Here is a 15,790-nt window from a genome sequence, read left to right on the forward strand (position 1 = left end):
ACAGGTGCCAGAACAACAGAGGCCAGTGAGCAGAGTCCATCCTGCTGCTTTTTGGATCTGGATCATGGCCAGTCAACTCCTTGCCCAGCCAAGGTGCTCCTCGAAGCCACCTTAGAGTGGTCCAGCACATTTCAGCATTGCTCTGCTCCCAGCCTGCAGAGAGGAGCTTGATCTTTCCCAGGTCCCGTGAGCAGAGGCAGAGCTGGGCATGAAGGAAGAGACCCAGGGAGATGAGGCTACTCTACACCAGGACATGTGGGCTTGCTGCCAGCCCTGCACTAATTACCTGATTTAATTTGATCCTAAATGCTTAACACTGGTGTGGGATATGATGCTCAGGGTGATGGGTGCATGAGGGCAAGGTGTGAATGTCCCCAAGCACTCTGACCTCTCTGACCCAGTGTTGTAAGTCAGTGTGGTCTCAAGTCATCCCCACCCTCCCCAATCTTTTTTTTTTTTTTTTTTTTTTTTTTTTTTTTTTTGTGGGTTTCCCTGATGGATCTGCAAGACTTTGCTCTCACGGTGGGGAAAAAACCAATTCATTGACATCTTAGGTTACATACACAGAAGAGAATTCAGCAAAATGGTTGTTCTGGGCTGCAGGAAAATGGTTTGAGGGGCACCAAGTGGGTCTGGAGAGGCAGCCAGTGGTCACTGCATTCCTCCCTGCCTTTCCTTCTCACTGCTTTGGCAAAACCACAGGGGGAACACCCACTCTTCCCTGTCCCATGGCACTGTGGAGCAGAGAAGAGGACAACAAGGACAAGCCCATGACAAACCCAAGAGGAGCTTGGGTGGACCTTCCCCACCCTGCATCCCAGAAAGGTCACAATGGCCTGGTATCCACCTCACCCAAATTCCCCTGGTAGGCTGCTGGAGAGCCCAAATCCCCAAGACACCTTCACTCCCACCAACTCCACCGCCCACCAAGACCCTTCAATGCTGCTGAGCTTCTTGAAGTGCTTGGTAACATCTTTTCCAAAGGATTTGGATGGTCTCTGGAGGAGATGGAGAGCACAGGAGGAAAAGAGGCTCAGGCCGGCAGAGATGATGCAGGGGACTAAACAGCAACATGACAAGGGTGGTCCAACAGAGGAGATGAGGAGAGCATGCTGTATGGTTGAAAAACAGCAGTTCAGTGCTGCCTGCCTGTGAGGCAGCAGCTCCATCTGCAAGAGGCTGCCCCAAGCACATGGATGTGCCAGCAAGCACTGTCCTTCCTTGGACCCCAGGAGCCCGCAGGCCTCTCCAGTGGCACAGCTGCATCTCCCCAAAAGACTTCTCATGGAACAAAAAGTCCAAACCACTTCATCTTAGACTGCCTGACAGCATTGGAAGACAAAATCCTGAGAGACCAGGGAGCATGGGGCCCCACTGGCAGGTATGAGAAGAGCTCACAGCTGCTGGTGGCTTTCCAAGACAGGGCTCCTGGTTCACAGTGAGCTCCAAACCAGGCTGCCCACAAAGGATGGTGTGGCTGCACCCCTGGCAGACCCCTTTCTCCCTCCACAGGAGCCAGGCTCCCCTCAGGTCCTGCAGCCCTCGCACCTCACCTTGAGTTGGATCTCACAGTCACAGAGGGGCTGCCAGCTGAACAGGGAACTGATGGGCAGCTAGGGCCCTGCCCGGAGCACGGGAGAGCTGCTGAGCACCTTGAAACCAAGCCCAGTGAGGAGCAGGGTGCTCCAGGGTGGTTCTCAGCGGGGCAAGGCAAAGCGCCCAGCTGCTGGGGAAGGCGTATTTTAGCAGCACCCCTCAAGGAAGTTGCTCTCATGCCTAAAAAGGCTGTTTCCGTACTGGCACTCGGACAGCACAACTCAGTCCATCTGCTGGGTGCTGGGATCTGTGCTGGAGCCCACTGTGGTGCACTGGCCCTGCCCCATGGCACCTCTGAGGAGCTGCCCCAGCCTGTGGGAGCCACAGCTGTGAGAACTACTTGTCCTTTCGGAGCACTGCCTGCTCCCTCTCCCAGGAAAAGCTGGGGTCTACATGGGCTACCAGGGGCTGTTTGGGGAAGCTGCCATGCCCTGGCAGCTGCCTGGCTCCTGAGGGTGCAGGGGGAGCAGCCTCCACATCACAGAGCTTCCCATCCCCAGAGAACAGGGACTCATGCAAGCCCTGGGCAGGGCAAGGAAAAGATTGGGAGGGAGGCAGCAACCACAGCCCAGCCCCTGGGGGATTCTCAGGACTGCCACATGGCAGAGTCTGGGACTCCACGTAGGCTCCTGCAGCTTCCAGCTGTTTTGGAGCTATGGTCAACGAAGTCTCTGATGGGCAACTGTCTGGGTTTGCCTGGAGGGGGACACTGTGCCACAGAGTCACCAACGTGTTTGAGTGCAACGGCGGTGAGGAGCTTGAGCCCACCAGCTGGCACCCAGGCTGGCTCTGAGCAGTAGGAAGAGCGTTATCTACAGGAGCAGGGGGTGTAGCTTCTGCCTGAAATGCCTGGTTTGCCAGCTGAAGTGCTGCAGAGGATTTGCTGCTGGAGATGGGGACACCCAGCACAGTCCCTGTCACTAGTCCAGCTGGGTTAAATGGGACCTGCAGCTCTGGCTGGGCAAAGCTGCCCTCAGAGGGAATGGAGCCCATGGAGCCCACAACCCCCTGGCCTCCCCATGTGCCTGCTGCCTGGGGCTGTGCTGGGAATGCTGAACCAGCTGCCCAGCAGTGCTGGAAGTGAGGCACAGCACTGTTTTCCTCATGGCAGTGTGGGAAGTCCAATCTCTTTCCAGCACCCTCCCTGAGGAGCGTCTGCTCTACAGAGGATGTCACCTTGGTGCCTGGCCTCTGCCCGAACCCCTGAGCTGGTGGCTCCTCCTCTGCCCCCAGGCTGAGCAGAGCTTCCTCCCAGTGCTGCAGCTCTGTGCTGCCCACGTTCAGGCTCTGGAAGACGTTTCCATCCACCTCACTCTTCTCAAAGAGGATTTCGATGACCACAAGGAGAGAGTCGCTGTCCTTGGCACTGCTGACGTCCTCATTCCAGGTCAGCCCATCAGGCTCAGGGTTGAAACCTGGCAGGGAGAAGTGAGGCACGTTGTCAGCATGGGAATTGTATATGGATGCATCCTGCTTCATTATGGCCCCAAGGAGAGAGTTGGGGTCTACCAAGCACTGCTCTGAGCTGGAGTTTGCTTGTACCTGCAACCCCTCCTTGGTTTGGAATGAGTCCAAGAACACAGGAAGGTCATTCCCATACAAGACTGCTTCCCCCGTGGCAAAGCTGAAAGGCAGCTGCAGGTTTCTCTTCTGGAGATATTCCTCCCCTTCTTCATTCCTTCAGTGTGGAGGCAAAAAGGGATGGAAACAGCATGAACAACTCCTCCAGGCCAGGCAAAACCACACTTCTGACAGCAAGGGGGGAGCTCACAGCCCTGCCCTGGCTTTTCTAGAGGAAAAGGGGGCTGGATTGGGCTGGCTGCAAGAGGGCTCTGAGGAGCCCACAGGGAGGTCTGCATGGCTCAGAGAAGGGCTGCTGCTCCCAGGCAGGAGCGTGTCCGCAACCACCTCCTCAGAGCCGTTTCACTCACACTACAGGAGGACAAATGCTACAAAGTGCCAACCTCACTTACCCTTTCCTCCACCTTCATGGCCTCTGCGTGCCTTGGGCAGCCCCCCACGCCCAGAGCAGCTGAAGGGGGCCAGCAATACTCACGACAGGGCTTGCTGGTGGGCGATGATGCAGTCGGGCCTGTCCCCTTTGTACACCAGCCGTGCGTTGGCCTGCACCCACACCCAGCTGCCTCTCTTGGTCAGCAGCCGGAACACAGTCAGCCCGCTCTCCCTCGTCTTCATCTCTGGGATGAAGGGACACAAAAGAAGGGCCACAGACAGAGTTCCTCCACGGAGGCAGAAAAATGACACTTGCAAGATGCCATGAGGTTGAGTATCACCTTGTGGCCATGCTACAGGGGCAGGAGATGCAGTGTGCTGTGTCTCTGCCAGCTACCCGAGCTCATCCAGGAGGAAGAGCCTTTATCACAGATGCTCCAGCACAAAGGAGCAATACTACAGCCAGGCCAGAGCCTTGAGGGACCCCACAAACACTCCCCCAACAGCTCCCCAGCACTCACTTCTCACGTGGTGCTCTGCACAGTGCATCATGCACAAACTGGTATCCAGATCCCCTCCTGCACAGCTCCACCTCCATGTATCCAAGGACAACCTTCCCCCTGGAAACAGCACAGGAATGCAGTGACACCAGGGATGCATCCCCCACAGTTGCACCCCACTTTGGGTCAGACCCCCACTTTGGTGGTGCAACGCACCACCCTGGGCTGAGCTGCATCCCCTGTTCCACAAACCACCCAAACCACAGCCGACAAGAAGTGCTGGTGCCCCGTTAACCTGCTCTCCATGTTACTGGGGGCCTGCAGTAGAGGGACAGAAACATCAGGCCACGGGAGCTGGGTCAGGTGTTCCTTGTCCCCAGCAGGTCTAGCTTTCTAGTCCAGCACCAGGGATTTTGCCACAGGGAAAGTGAGAGATGCCTTACCGGGAATCACAGGCCATGGGAGTGAAGTCCAGCTTGTGCTTTGTCTGGAAGATGAGCGTTTTGGTCCGGAGCTCCAGGAGGGAGACAGGCTGGAGGAGTGTGGCAATGGCAAAGAGAGCAACTGGGGACTTGTCTGCTGCTGACTTTTGCTGCCCAAGAAGGAACTTCAGGCGCCCACGGAAATTCAAGGCCTTATAGGGATTAGAAAATGTGGGTGTGAAGGAAACAGGGTGGTGGGAACTGGCTGTGCTGTCATCCCTATGGGACACAAGTGACTCTGGGGAAACACCCTGCAGGCACAGGAGGAGCAGAGGGGTGTCCCAGCATTACCAGGAATCCCAGGAATCCTGAGGAGTTATCCAGCAGGCAGCGGCAGGTGAAGCTCCTCTCCATGAAGGATTCCTTCTCAGTATGGCGGTGCTGGGGGCTGGACACGGCGCTGCACCTGGCAAGCAGTGGCTGCTCAGGGGAGAAAGCTGGAAAAGCAAGCGCAAAAGGAAGTTTTCCAAGCTGTGCTGAACACCTTGATCAGAGCTGCTCTAGTGAAGCCCTGTAGGGATCACCGTGGCACTCACTGTCAGCAGCATGCACTGGGGTCCCATGCAGCTGTCGGCGGAAGGTGGCCCTGTCGTCCGCATGGATCAGCTCATACACGCTCTGGTAGATGAGATCCGACTGGAATGACAAAACAGAATACTGTCTGCTTCTGGACAGCCTGGCAGAGGTGTCAGGAGGAGGACATGGCAGAAGGTTTCCCTTCCTGGGCACTAAAAGCGCCAGGACTGAGTGTAAAGACAGGCAAACTCCAGCTCCTTCCCCTGCCACAGGAGCTGCTATCCTTTGGGAAGCTTTGCTCTCCATCTGCACCTCCTTCCCACAGCAGGACTGCATCCATCTGTTTCCAGCCAGGAAAACACGGTGCTCACCTGGTGGAAGCCCAGGTAGTCCTGCACAGTAGGGGAGATGTAGAAGATGTAGCCATCTCCAGTCACGGCGATGACAAATCCATTGAGGGCCTGAAAGCAAAAGTTCAGTCCAAAGTTGCTCTGCCCAGCTTCAATCCAGCTGCTAAGGATGAAATCCCCCAGCTGTTTCTTCAGCATCCAGGGACAGGAAGGGACCTTCTTCCCCAACAAGGAGCCCCACAAAGAAGGACAGCACTTGGTAACCACGCAAGATTCAGTTCCATGGAGTTTCTTGTTCCCAGCACAAGCAATGATCCAAGCTGGATTGACCACTTTCTCCAAACCCCCCATGGAACCCCATCTCACTGCAGGGCAGCTCCTCCATCAGGAGGAACCAGCTAAGGAGAGGTTTCATGGAGGATCTGGAGTCCTCCTTTCCAGCTGGGAATAGCTACACTCTCCTAGGGCTGTGCTTTGGACACAATGATCCTCGTGGGTCCCTTTCAGCTCTGGATATTCTATGATTCTGGTGGCCATTTCAGGTTGATTTTCCCCAAAATCAAAGCACTGCACTAGATAGTAACTCATGCACGCTGTTCTTGACTGTCATATGTTTAATTTATTAGTGAATGGAAGGAGAGAAATTAGGGAAAGAACACCCTAAATGAAAACCTAGCATACAGATCCAGCTTGCTGAGGGACTAGTTCCTTCCCTTTGTGTGCTGCAGCCCCCTGAGGGATCCCAAGTCAGAGATTGCTGCAAATCACAGTATATGCTTAAAATGATCTTTGTGGAGAGGAAAAAAAGCCACCAGACAGCTCAGCAGGGGGATTTCTGTCACAGTAACACCTCATAAGCTCTCCAGATGCCTTCAATCATCCCAGCCTGCCAATGCTCTGATGTGATGGCTCAACAAATTGCCATCATATGGTCGAAGTCCAAAGCCCTGGGGAGTGCTCAGGAGCAGCTCCATGCTGGGGCCAGGGCAGCCACGGGCTCCTTCCTGGTATCCAGCTGCTCCTCTGTGACCATCACACTCACACACAGCTGGGACCGTGGGGGACCTCATGTGGTCCAGGATTCACTGCCAAAAGTCACACTGAGCTCCCAGGAGTCACTGCCTCTCCAAAATCCCACATGGAGGCTCCTGCTGGGGATCTGCTCACATTGCCTGCTGCCTGGAGGGCTCTGCAGGAACAGATTTGAAGCAACCAAAGCCAGGCTTAAAGAGAGCCAAGCATCCATCTGCTGGTGTTTGGAGAGGTGGGAGAAGAGGACTGAAGGCCCAGAAAGCCTGCAGAAGAGCTGGAGAGGGTGGGGAGGCCGTGGCACAGGGTGCCCAGAGAAGCTGTGGCTGTCCCTGGATCCCTGGAAGTGCCCAAGGCCAGGCTGGATGGGGCTTGGAGCAACCTGGGAATGTGTCCCTGCCCATGGCAGCTCATCACAAGCTGAGCTTTAAGGTCCCTTCCCACCCAAACCATTCTGGGATTCTGTGAAAGCCCAGGCACAGGAGGTGCCAAGAACATGGAATGATTGAAGGTCTTGCACAGACTCGTCCTGCAGCCCCAGTGAGCATGTTCCTCAGCTGACATGCCCAGATGCTTGTTCAGCAGTCAGGCTTTCCGTGTGACCTTCCATGTCAGGCTCTTCCAGCTCACATTTATAAACAGCAGCCCAAACCAGCAGCACTGTGGGAGGCTAATTCACCAGACCCTCGTGCTCCGAGCTTCACTGTCAGCTGTTTCATGAGACACACGTGGCCTTTCTACAAAGCACAGCTCTCATTTCTCACTGGTTTTGTTCACCACTGTTTTCCAACACCCAGCTGCTCTTCTTTTCTCCCCCACAACCTACAAAATGAAGCTGGGCTTTTCCCATCCCAGGCAGGCTGAGAACTCATCCCTATGGAGCTCACACAATGCCCCAGGTAGGGCAAGGAGTTCCTGGGGGATCTTTTCTCCCACAGCTCTCAACATTCTCCTCTTGGCCTTTGCTAAAGATAATGAACCAACCCAGCACCTTGGAAACTATCCAGGGATCAATCCTTACACCACCATATGACATCCCTGAACCTCTTGGTCTTGATGGAGCTTGTGTCCATGAGATGTAACAATAAAAGGGGCAGCAAATTGCAGTGGGATGAGAGGGAATGGTGAGAATGGGGATCTGGACCCATCCCAGTCAGACAGTGCCACTGGTCTCTGTCCCCAGGAACTCAGTGCCTGCAGGAATCACAGTGACGCAGCTCTGGGCAAGGTAGGGTCTCCTTCCGCTCCACAGATGGGACCACAAGCTCCAGAGCAGCTTGGCGAGACCCCAAATGACCAAGCCACAGCACCATACCTGGAGCAGCAGCTCCCCCTCAGGAAACAGCTCCCTGTCACCCTGGGGCTCCATCCATCTGTCCCCTCCTGGGGCTCTGGGCTGATCCACGCAGTTGCCATCATTTGGAGCTGTAGCTGCAAGTGAGAGGGCAAGAAATCAGTGTGGAAGAGGCAAGCCAGGAGCTTCCTGCTCCTCCTCCACACCCCAGAGCTGCTCATGCAGCTACTGGATGCCCATGAACCCAGCATGGAGGGAGGTGTGACCATCAGGGGGAACTGCCACTGAGCCCACTTACAGAGCCATGCCCAGCTTGCCCAAGGCTTCCTCCAAGAGATTCTTTCCCCTGCTTGATCTAATTTCTGGGAAACCTCACTCCTGCCAGGGTATGAGGCAGAGATGCAAAGGACAGAGGGGGGCTGAGTGCTTCAGGCTGGAGAACACCACCCAACACAGCCAGGAGGCTTCTGGTTAGAGCCTGGCAGAGCTGGAGTTGGCTTCAAGCCACCCCACTGGGGTGCTCTGTCTGCTCTGCTGCCCTTCAGGGTTAGAGAATGATATAAACAAACCTTCCCAAAGCACCTGAGATGCCATCAAAGCACCCAGACTTATTTTCTCCCTTCCACCTTTGGCTGCCTGGAAGCAGATCAAGAGCTGGTGGCCATGGCACTCCCAGTGACACCTGAGAGCTCCCGGCTCCCAGGAATTGCTGCCATGACCTCCCCAGGCTGATTCAGGAGCTGCCTCATGCTTCAGCACTGGAGGCCTTCAAGGCAACGCCCCTGGGTGCAGCCAGCATGAAACCTCCTGCTGCCCGGCTCGTGGGACCTCGAGCATCACAGGACTCCCACAGAACCAGTTGTTCAGGGAACAGGACTGAGGACAGAGGCTCCCAGGGACATCTCCAGCATGATCCTTTTATCTGCTGATTATCACTGAAAAAACTCTATCCAAGCTCAGCTGCCAGCAAAAGGATGATTTTCAAGGCATGTTTTTTTGTGCCAGCCTACACAAACCATCCCAAGTCTGACCATACATTTAATTTTCTCCATGGCAGAAGCTCTCACTTCACCACTGAAATGTTTTAAAGGTTTGTTTGGTTTCTTCCCTGGTAACACCAAGTTCAAAGCCAAAACAATTTGAAATCTAAAGAAGTTTCACGTGCAACTGCTGATCTGGGACATTTTGCTCTGCAACAAACCTGATGGATTGGCATGTTTGAATTCAAAACTAATTTGGAATCAAAGCATCCCTGGGATGTATTTACCTGGAGCCTGAGTGCCAACAAGCACTGACCCATGGAGGCTTTCATCAGCCAGGGTATGGATACAGCAGGGTTAGGGTACCCAGCTGCAGGTCTTGCACAAGGGGACACAAATAGCAGTGGAGAGGGTGCTCTGGAGCAGAGTCAGCCTCCATCTCCATTGCTGGCAGTGCTGGGATACTTCTTGCTCCCTCAAACCTTCAGCACTCCTTGGAGATGCTCAGGCAGCATCTCCACCTTATAAATCAGCCACGGCTTCTGCTCTTTTTCATCCTGTGCTGTCAGACCAGCCTGCTCAGGGGATGTGAGAGGTTGGGAAAGACGAGATTCAACAGAATCTTTGCTTGGAGACACCAAGCAAAAAGCCTCCTCATGTGATTGCTGTGTGATCCCCAAGGAAAAAAATCCCTTCTGGACCACATGGCTTCAATTTGCACTTCATGGACCCTAATAGTTTCAAAATGAAACATCAATTCTCATTTAAAATTTGATTTCTTTTGAAGGGCTGACTCCTCTCTAAAGCATTGAAATGAGGCAGGCTGGCAGGAGATTTCAAAAAGAAACAAGTTCTTCCAAAACAGAGCTCCAAAAGGGCACAGAACTTTTTGAGAGCATGCACATCTTGAGAGCATCTGGTCTCCAGCTCTCTCCCAGCATCCACCAGCAGCATCTGCAGGGACAGCTGGGGAAAGCTGCTGTGGCTTTCAGAATCCAGCAGGAAATACCCATTTTGGGCTTTTCAGCAAAATTTCTTCACCTCTCCCACTGATCTTAGCAAGGGCCTTTTAATCTCCCACCAAAGGTGCTCACTTCCCCTTCTCTCAAACACAGAGCAGTCCATTTCTGCACAGCTGAGCTCAAAAATCGTCCGGAATCTGTCTTCCATGGGACACACCTGACCTGGGAGAAGGTCTGGAGCATGGAGAGAGGGGAGGAAACTCAAAGAGATGTTGTCTGCTACCAAAGTACTGGTGGTGTGGAGCAGCTGGTGCTCACATCCAGCCCAGTCCTCACCATCCACAGTCAGGGGCCATGTTGTTCCTGTGGCTCTCCTCCTCCAAAGCTCTCTGAACTCATCCTCACTCAAACTGCCAAGAACCATCGGGATTGGGAGCGATCCCAAGGGAAACCCAAGCACTTCCAGGTAGAGGACTCCAGGCCCATGCAACCACCAAGGGTACAGAGGCTATTCCCAGTCACTTTTTGACTTGGAAGGGAAAACCCAACATTTTAACCATATCCTAGCTCATTTACAACACAGGAAACCACATGGAAGGGAGGGATCACTCCTGAAACATGTCCTTGCTTGAGACAGGATGGGGAGATGCCACCCTCTGGAATCCCACCCGGAGCCATGGATCCCTCAGGGTGCTGAAGCCAGGTCTCCAAGGGGCCAATGGCTAAGATGGACTGGAAACAGTGGCTGGCAGGAAGAAGAGACCCCCACTGGCTGCCAGGCAGGACAAAGCAGGTGATGAGCTGTATTGAAAGCTGGCTAATTCATCCCATTTAACACATTCCTTCAAATGGAGCAGTTCAGACTCCCACACAAAGCAGCTGAGACCACGAATTAATGGGATTAAAGGAAACAGGTCCAATGTGTATCTAATCTATAATACATCCACAACAACAAAAGTAACTGGGTAAAAGGACAATGCACTTTTGCTGTTTGTGCCCAGTTTTTCCAATCTCCTGCAGTGCATCTTGGACAATTAACGGGAATTAACATGTGGATGTGGTGCTTAGGGACATGGGTTAGTGGTGGGCTTTGCAGTGCTGGGTTAATGGTTGGACTTGATGATCACAGAGGTCTTTTCCAAGCTCAATGATTCCACAGTTCTATGAAAAACACCACGGCAAAAGCCATCTGCATTACCAGGTAAGTCCCAGGCATCTGCTGGAGCAGTGTGGTGATCACTTACATTTTCAAAGTGCTGGGACAGAGGCTGTGTGTCATTTTTAAGACAGCAGGGGAAAATCCAGCTTTGTTCTGAACCAGCCAGAGCACTGCAGGTTTCCTGCTGCTGGTGTGATCCCAAAGACTGCAAAGCTTTCACTCAGACCGGGAGGACGCCAGACAGGACCAGCAGAGCTTCCAGCATCAGTGAATCAGGATGTGCCCCAAACATCCCCAAGAGCACCCTCCTGTGGGTTGGCTTTCTTGTCTCTGCAAGGAGGTTCCTCAGCCATGCAATGGAGGAAAAACTTCCAGCAGGAGAAAGAAGGAAAAAGGAGCAAAGTCATCTAATCTCTTCACTTTTTTGCCCATCACATTCCCAAAGACAAACATGGCAAGGCAGCCATGGAGGCTAAAACACATCCCTTGCCTCTGGCATAGATTTGGTGCTGAAAATAAAAGTTTATTGGAAACAACCCCAGAGCCAGATCTGCTCTTTCAGGCTGGGTTACACTGGGGGAAGTTGACAAGCTTCACCCATGGCAAACACTTCTCTTTGAACAGGCTCTAGAGGTGCCTGGCATCCAAAAACCAGGAGCTCCCAGCTGTTCAAGCAACACCAAGCCACACACAACCATTTTCCTCTTGGATCTGATCCCAAGCCCTGTCAAATTAGCACTAACCTTTGCCTCAGCTGTTTAACAAAGGCACGGCGCCACACAGAGCAGGCTCATGCCATCCAAGTGAAACAGACAAATCCCAAACCCACAGATGATAAACTATTTGGAAAAGTCACTCAGCGTTTTCCAAGGAGCACAGGAATGCCCTGGGGAGTGCTAGCATCCCCAAGTCCACACCAGCCTCTCCAGCCTGCTGCTGCAAACCTTCATCCCACCCAGTCCTGCAGGATCTTGCCCAGGGACAGATTTGAGCTTGACTCCTTTCACTGCCTCAGTTATTTCAGGCCAGACCCCTGCAGCTCTGGCCCAACAGCCAGCTCTGGTAACAACAAACCGAGATGAGATTAATAAAAAAAGCTAATTTAGTGCTGATTGCAGTGAGATTACCCAGGGAGACCTGCTGCCAGCTGCCCCGCAGCAGAGCACTGGGGAGGGAACTGGTGAGACCAGCACCAGAGGTGGGAAAGACTGGTGAGACCTCCTAAACCCAGCCCCTTTGCCAGACTCCAGAGCGTGGTCTCACACCAGGACAGGGTTTTCCATGGGTTCTGAAAGAGATTGGGTTAGGTTGGATGTTGGGAAAGAATTCTTCCCTGTGAGGGTGGTGAGGCCCTGGCACAGATGACCAGAGCAGCTGTGGGTACTCCATCCCTGGAAGAGTTTCAGGCCAGGTTGGACAGGGCTTGGAGCACCCTGGGATAGTGGGATGTGTCCCTGCCCATGCCAGGGGGTGGAATGGGATGAACTTCCTTCCAACCCAAACCAGTCTGGGATTCTGTGATCCTCTCTTGCAGACCTGCTGGCCTGGTGTCCTAGGAAGAAGGCATGGCAGCACATTTCCTAATCACATCCTCTCCACCTCAGAGAGCATTTAAAGCCCCATTTTCTTGCTCACCCTTGACAGAGCCACATCTGCAATCACAACATCTGCTTCCTTTGCTACAGGAACCATAGGAAACTAACCCAAGCACAGCTCTCCAGCTAGCTGGAGCTTTACCAAGCCACTACAATCCACCCAAGCTTTCATGAGATCTCCCTCTTTGCAGCAAGTGGGGCTCCAGTCACACCACAGAGAGGCCAGAACATCGTGGCAGTCGGCAACATAAACATCAGCTTTTCTCCTTGGGCGTTTGCTCTCAAAGACATGGGATCAGCAAAGTCACTACAGATTTGTCTGGAAGGATGTCAGACACAGGTCCAAGTAGCAACCACTGCAAATTGGTTTGCAGACAGAGCTCAGCACAAATCTGGCAGTGAGGTTCAGTCATTGTTTACACGAGTGACAAAACCTTTAGAGTGCCTTTGAGGCAGGCAGTGATCGCACCAGAGCTGTCACCGCTACCCAGTACTGCTCTCCAGCTGGGCCTGATGGGCAAAGCTTGGGGAGACCAAGCCCTGAGCCCCCTGATTTTGTGCAGGGAAGGCTGAGATCCCAGGCAGCAGAGAGCTGTGCAACACCTGCAGCGTTTGCCCCAGGGCACAGAGGAGTTACAGTGTGCACACCCTGAATCACACCGGTAGAGGCATGGAGGGAGCTCCCGAGCTTCCTTCTCTAGGCCCAAAGCTTAGTGTTTCCAGAAGACTACTAATTAGTCTGGTTTCTTGTTAAAGCACAGACAGAGAAGAATATCAAAAGCAAAGCAGATTCAAAGGATGATGCAGTGAGTCACTACCCTGCAATGGAAACCAGGACCCCATGCAGATGACAAGTCCCTTTCCTTGTATCCACTGTGGTAGCAGGCACTGATACCCAAACCCACCGTGGTTGTCCTCTGCTCTGTCCCAGCCTAAACACTGCCCCAGGCTCTGATGCCTGGCTTCCTACACCCCCTTAAACAGGTCTGTTCCCAAGCCAGAGGCACACAACTGTAGCTATGATATTTTATGAAAAATCCTTTCCTAGGATTTTTCCCCTCCTGAGGAGCTGAGGGCCTCAGGAGAGAAATGTAAACAATAACTATCTGCTGCTGTGGAATGCAACAGGTGCATCTTCCATTGGTCCATGTGGATTGTTTTCAACTGATGACCAATCACAGCTACCTGTGCCAAGGCTGTGAGCAGTCACAAGATTTTGTTATGCATTCTATTCTATTCTTGTTCTTTGTAGCCTTCTGATGATTCTTTTCTCTCTGTTCTTTTAGTATAGTTTTAATGTAGTATTTTAATATATATCATAAGATAATAAATCAGCCTTCTGAGAAAATGGAGTCAAGCCTCGTGTCTCCACACATGGAGTGGTCTCCTCAACACACAACACCCACACCTCAGAAATACCAGAGAAGGTGGAGAAGGCTGGAAGCCCCTTCTCAGATTTCTCCTGGTGTTAGCAGCCAGACAAGATGCAGACAACACCGGGAAGCTGCACTCTAGGGCTGGAGAAATGCAGCACAAGGGAAAAAGGAGCCTCAGGGTATCACCCTGAGCCCACTGTGCAATTGGTCTCTCACTTGCCTGGAGATAAGGCAATTACTGCTCTATCAAAACATCCATCTCACTCCTGCCTGGGGATAAGGCCAGGCTGTGGATGGGAAGAGGATAGGGATGCTCTTCAGATGATGCCATGCTCTCCTGCTGCAGGAGAAGAGCCTGCACAAAGCACAGGACAGCAAACCTGAGGTAGAAAGCAGAGCACAAGGGGTGCCAGCATGTCACTCCAAATGCCCGACAGGACACGCCAGCAGCAGGCTGCTGTGACCTGCAGCTGGCACGGGGCTTCACCAGGCATGCTGAGACCCAGGCCAGCCCTGATGTATCTGGGATGATCTGAAGTCCAACAAGATGAACTTCAGGGCAGAGCAAAGGGAAGGAGTGGGAAATCACAGGCAAGTGGCCAGATGGGAATAATTGGCTTGGCAGAACAGGGCTCCATGTGAAATACAAAGCTGTGTTTAGTGTCAGGCACATACAGGCAACATGTGTATCTGTGATTGTGATATGTGTGGAAACTGACCATGGGACAGTTATAAAGACAATTCTAATAAATAACTGAGGAAGTAAAGCATGGAAGAAGGCCTTTGAACCTATCCTTTGTTCGCAATTAACCTTTATAAGTCTTAAGTTGATTTAGGAGCATTTGAATTAAAGCTTTAAGGATGTTGCTGTTTGACAGGAACTTTCTGCTTCTAGCTAAAAAGAGTTTTGCAATAATAACCTTTTGAAGTATAATTTTAGAATATTGCTTGTAGTAAGGATCTTTGAAACTATAGCTTTAGAATATATAAAAAGGAAGCATGTTCATCTCGAGCCTTAACAAAATATTGAAAAGCAGCTTGAGAAAGGAAGATGAACATCAACTGAAGGATTGATAGTTTCAACCAAGGGAAGCTGGACATGACTGTTATGAGATTTATAGTCCTTGCAATTAAAAGGTGAACCCACATCTGGAATCTGGACCTCACCAGCTGGAAGACTTCTTTCTTCTTTTGGAAGCTGGACCCCACCATATGGGGATACTCCTTTCTGGGATACATCCTGAGAAAAACTAACTCACAATAGTGTATAGAATTGTGATGTAAAAATTGGGAATAGAAACTGCTGAGAAAGCTTATGAGTACTGCTATAAATACCTGTAAGCCCCAACTATCAGTGTGCAGTTGGAGGGAAAATCTCCCCCGCTGTACCCAGCACTGTATTGCTCATACTTTACCATATTAATTAATAAATTGATTGCTGCTTGAATATTGGCCTAGTCAAGCTTCTTATTTATAACATCCAGAACCCCTGCAATGCCAAACGCTTTTCCTGAGCAGCTCACTCACTGGGAAGCACACACTGAGCACATCCACCGGGAACCAGCTCCTGCTCAGAGGCACAGGTCCCATCTGGAGAGTTTGGCACAGGAATCTCCTCCTGGAGCCCAGCATCCCAGCTGGAGAGGGCCCTGGGAGAGCCCAGAGGAGTGGGAATGAGGGAAAAACCAAGGGAGCCAAGTTTATCCAAGCTGCGGTGGGGAGAAGACACAATAGGAGCCTCTAAATATAAAAAGCTGCTGCTGCCTTCCTGCCCCACATGCTCTGCCTTCCCCAGTGTCCATCACCCATTCCATCAGGCCCAAGTCACTGGAGAGGGAACACGTCCCTATCCACACATGCTGGTGACTCCTGGGAATGTGGTGATTGCCCCCAGCCAGGCTCTGCACCGTATATAATGTTAAAATTTATTAAACATACTATAACTGTAATAATAATAAAGAGATGAAGAAGAATAGAGAGGGAGGGAGGGAGGGAGGG

General features: G+C 52.3%; 1 pseudogene; it reads right to left on the reverse strand.

Moving 5' to 3' along the window:
- Nucleotides 1–1,697: 1,697 nt before the first annotated feature.
- Nucleotides 1,698–15,790, reverse strand: part of LOC121352643 — a 17,768-nt pseudogene continuing 3,675 nt past the window's right edge.

Source organism: Pyrgilauda ruficollis, unplaced genomic scaffold, assembly GCF_017590135.1.
Source record: "Pyrgilauda ruficollis isolate IOZ18807 unplaced genomic scaffold, ASM1759013v1 scaffold191, whole genome shotgun sequence".
Lineage (NCBI taxonomy): Eukaryota > Metazoa > Chordata > Aves > Passeriformes > Passeridae > Pyrgilauda > Pyrgilauda ruficollis.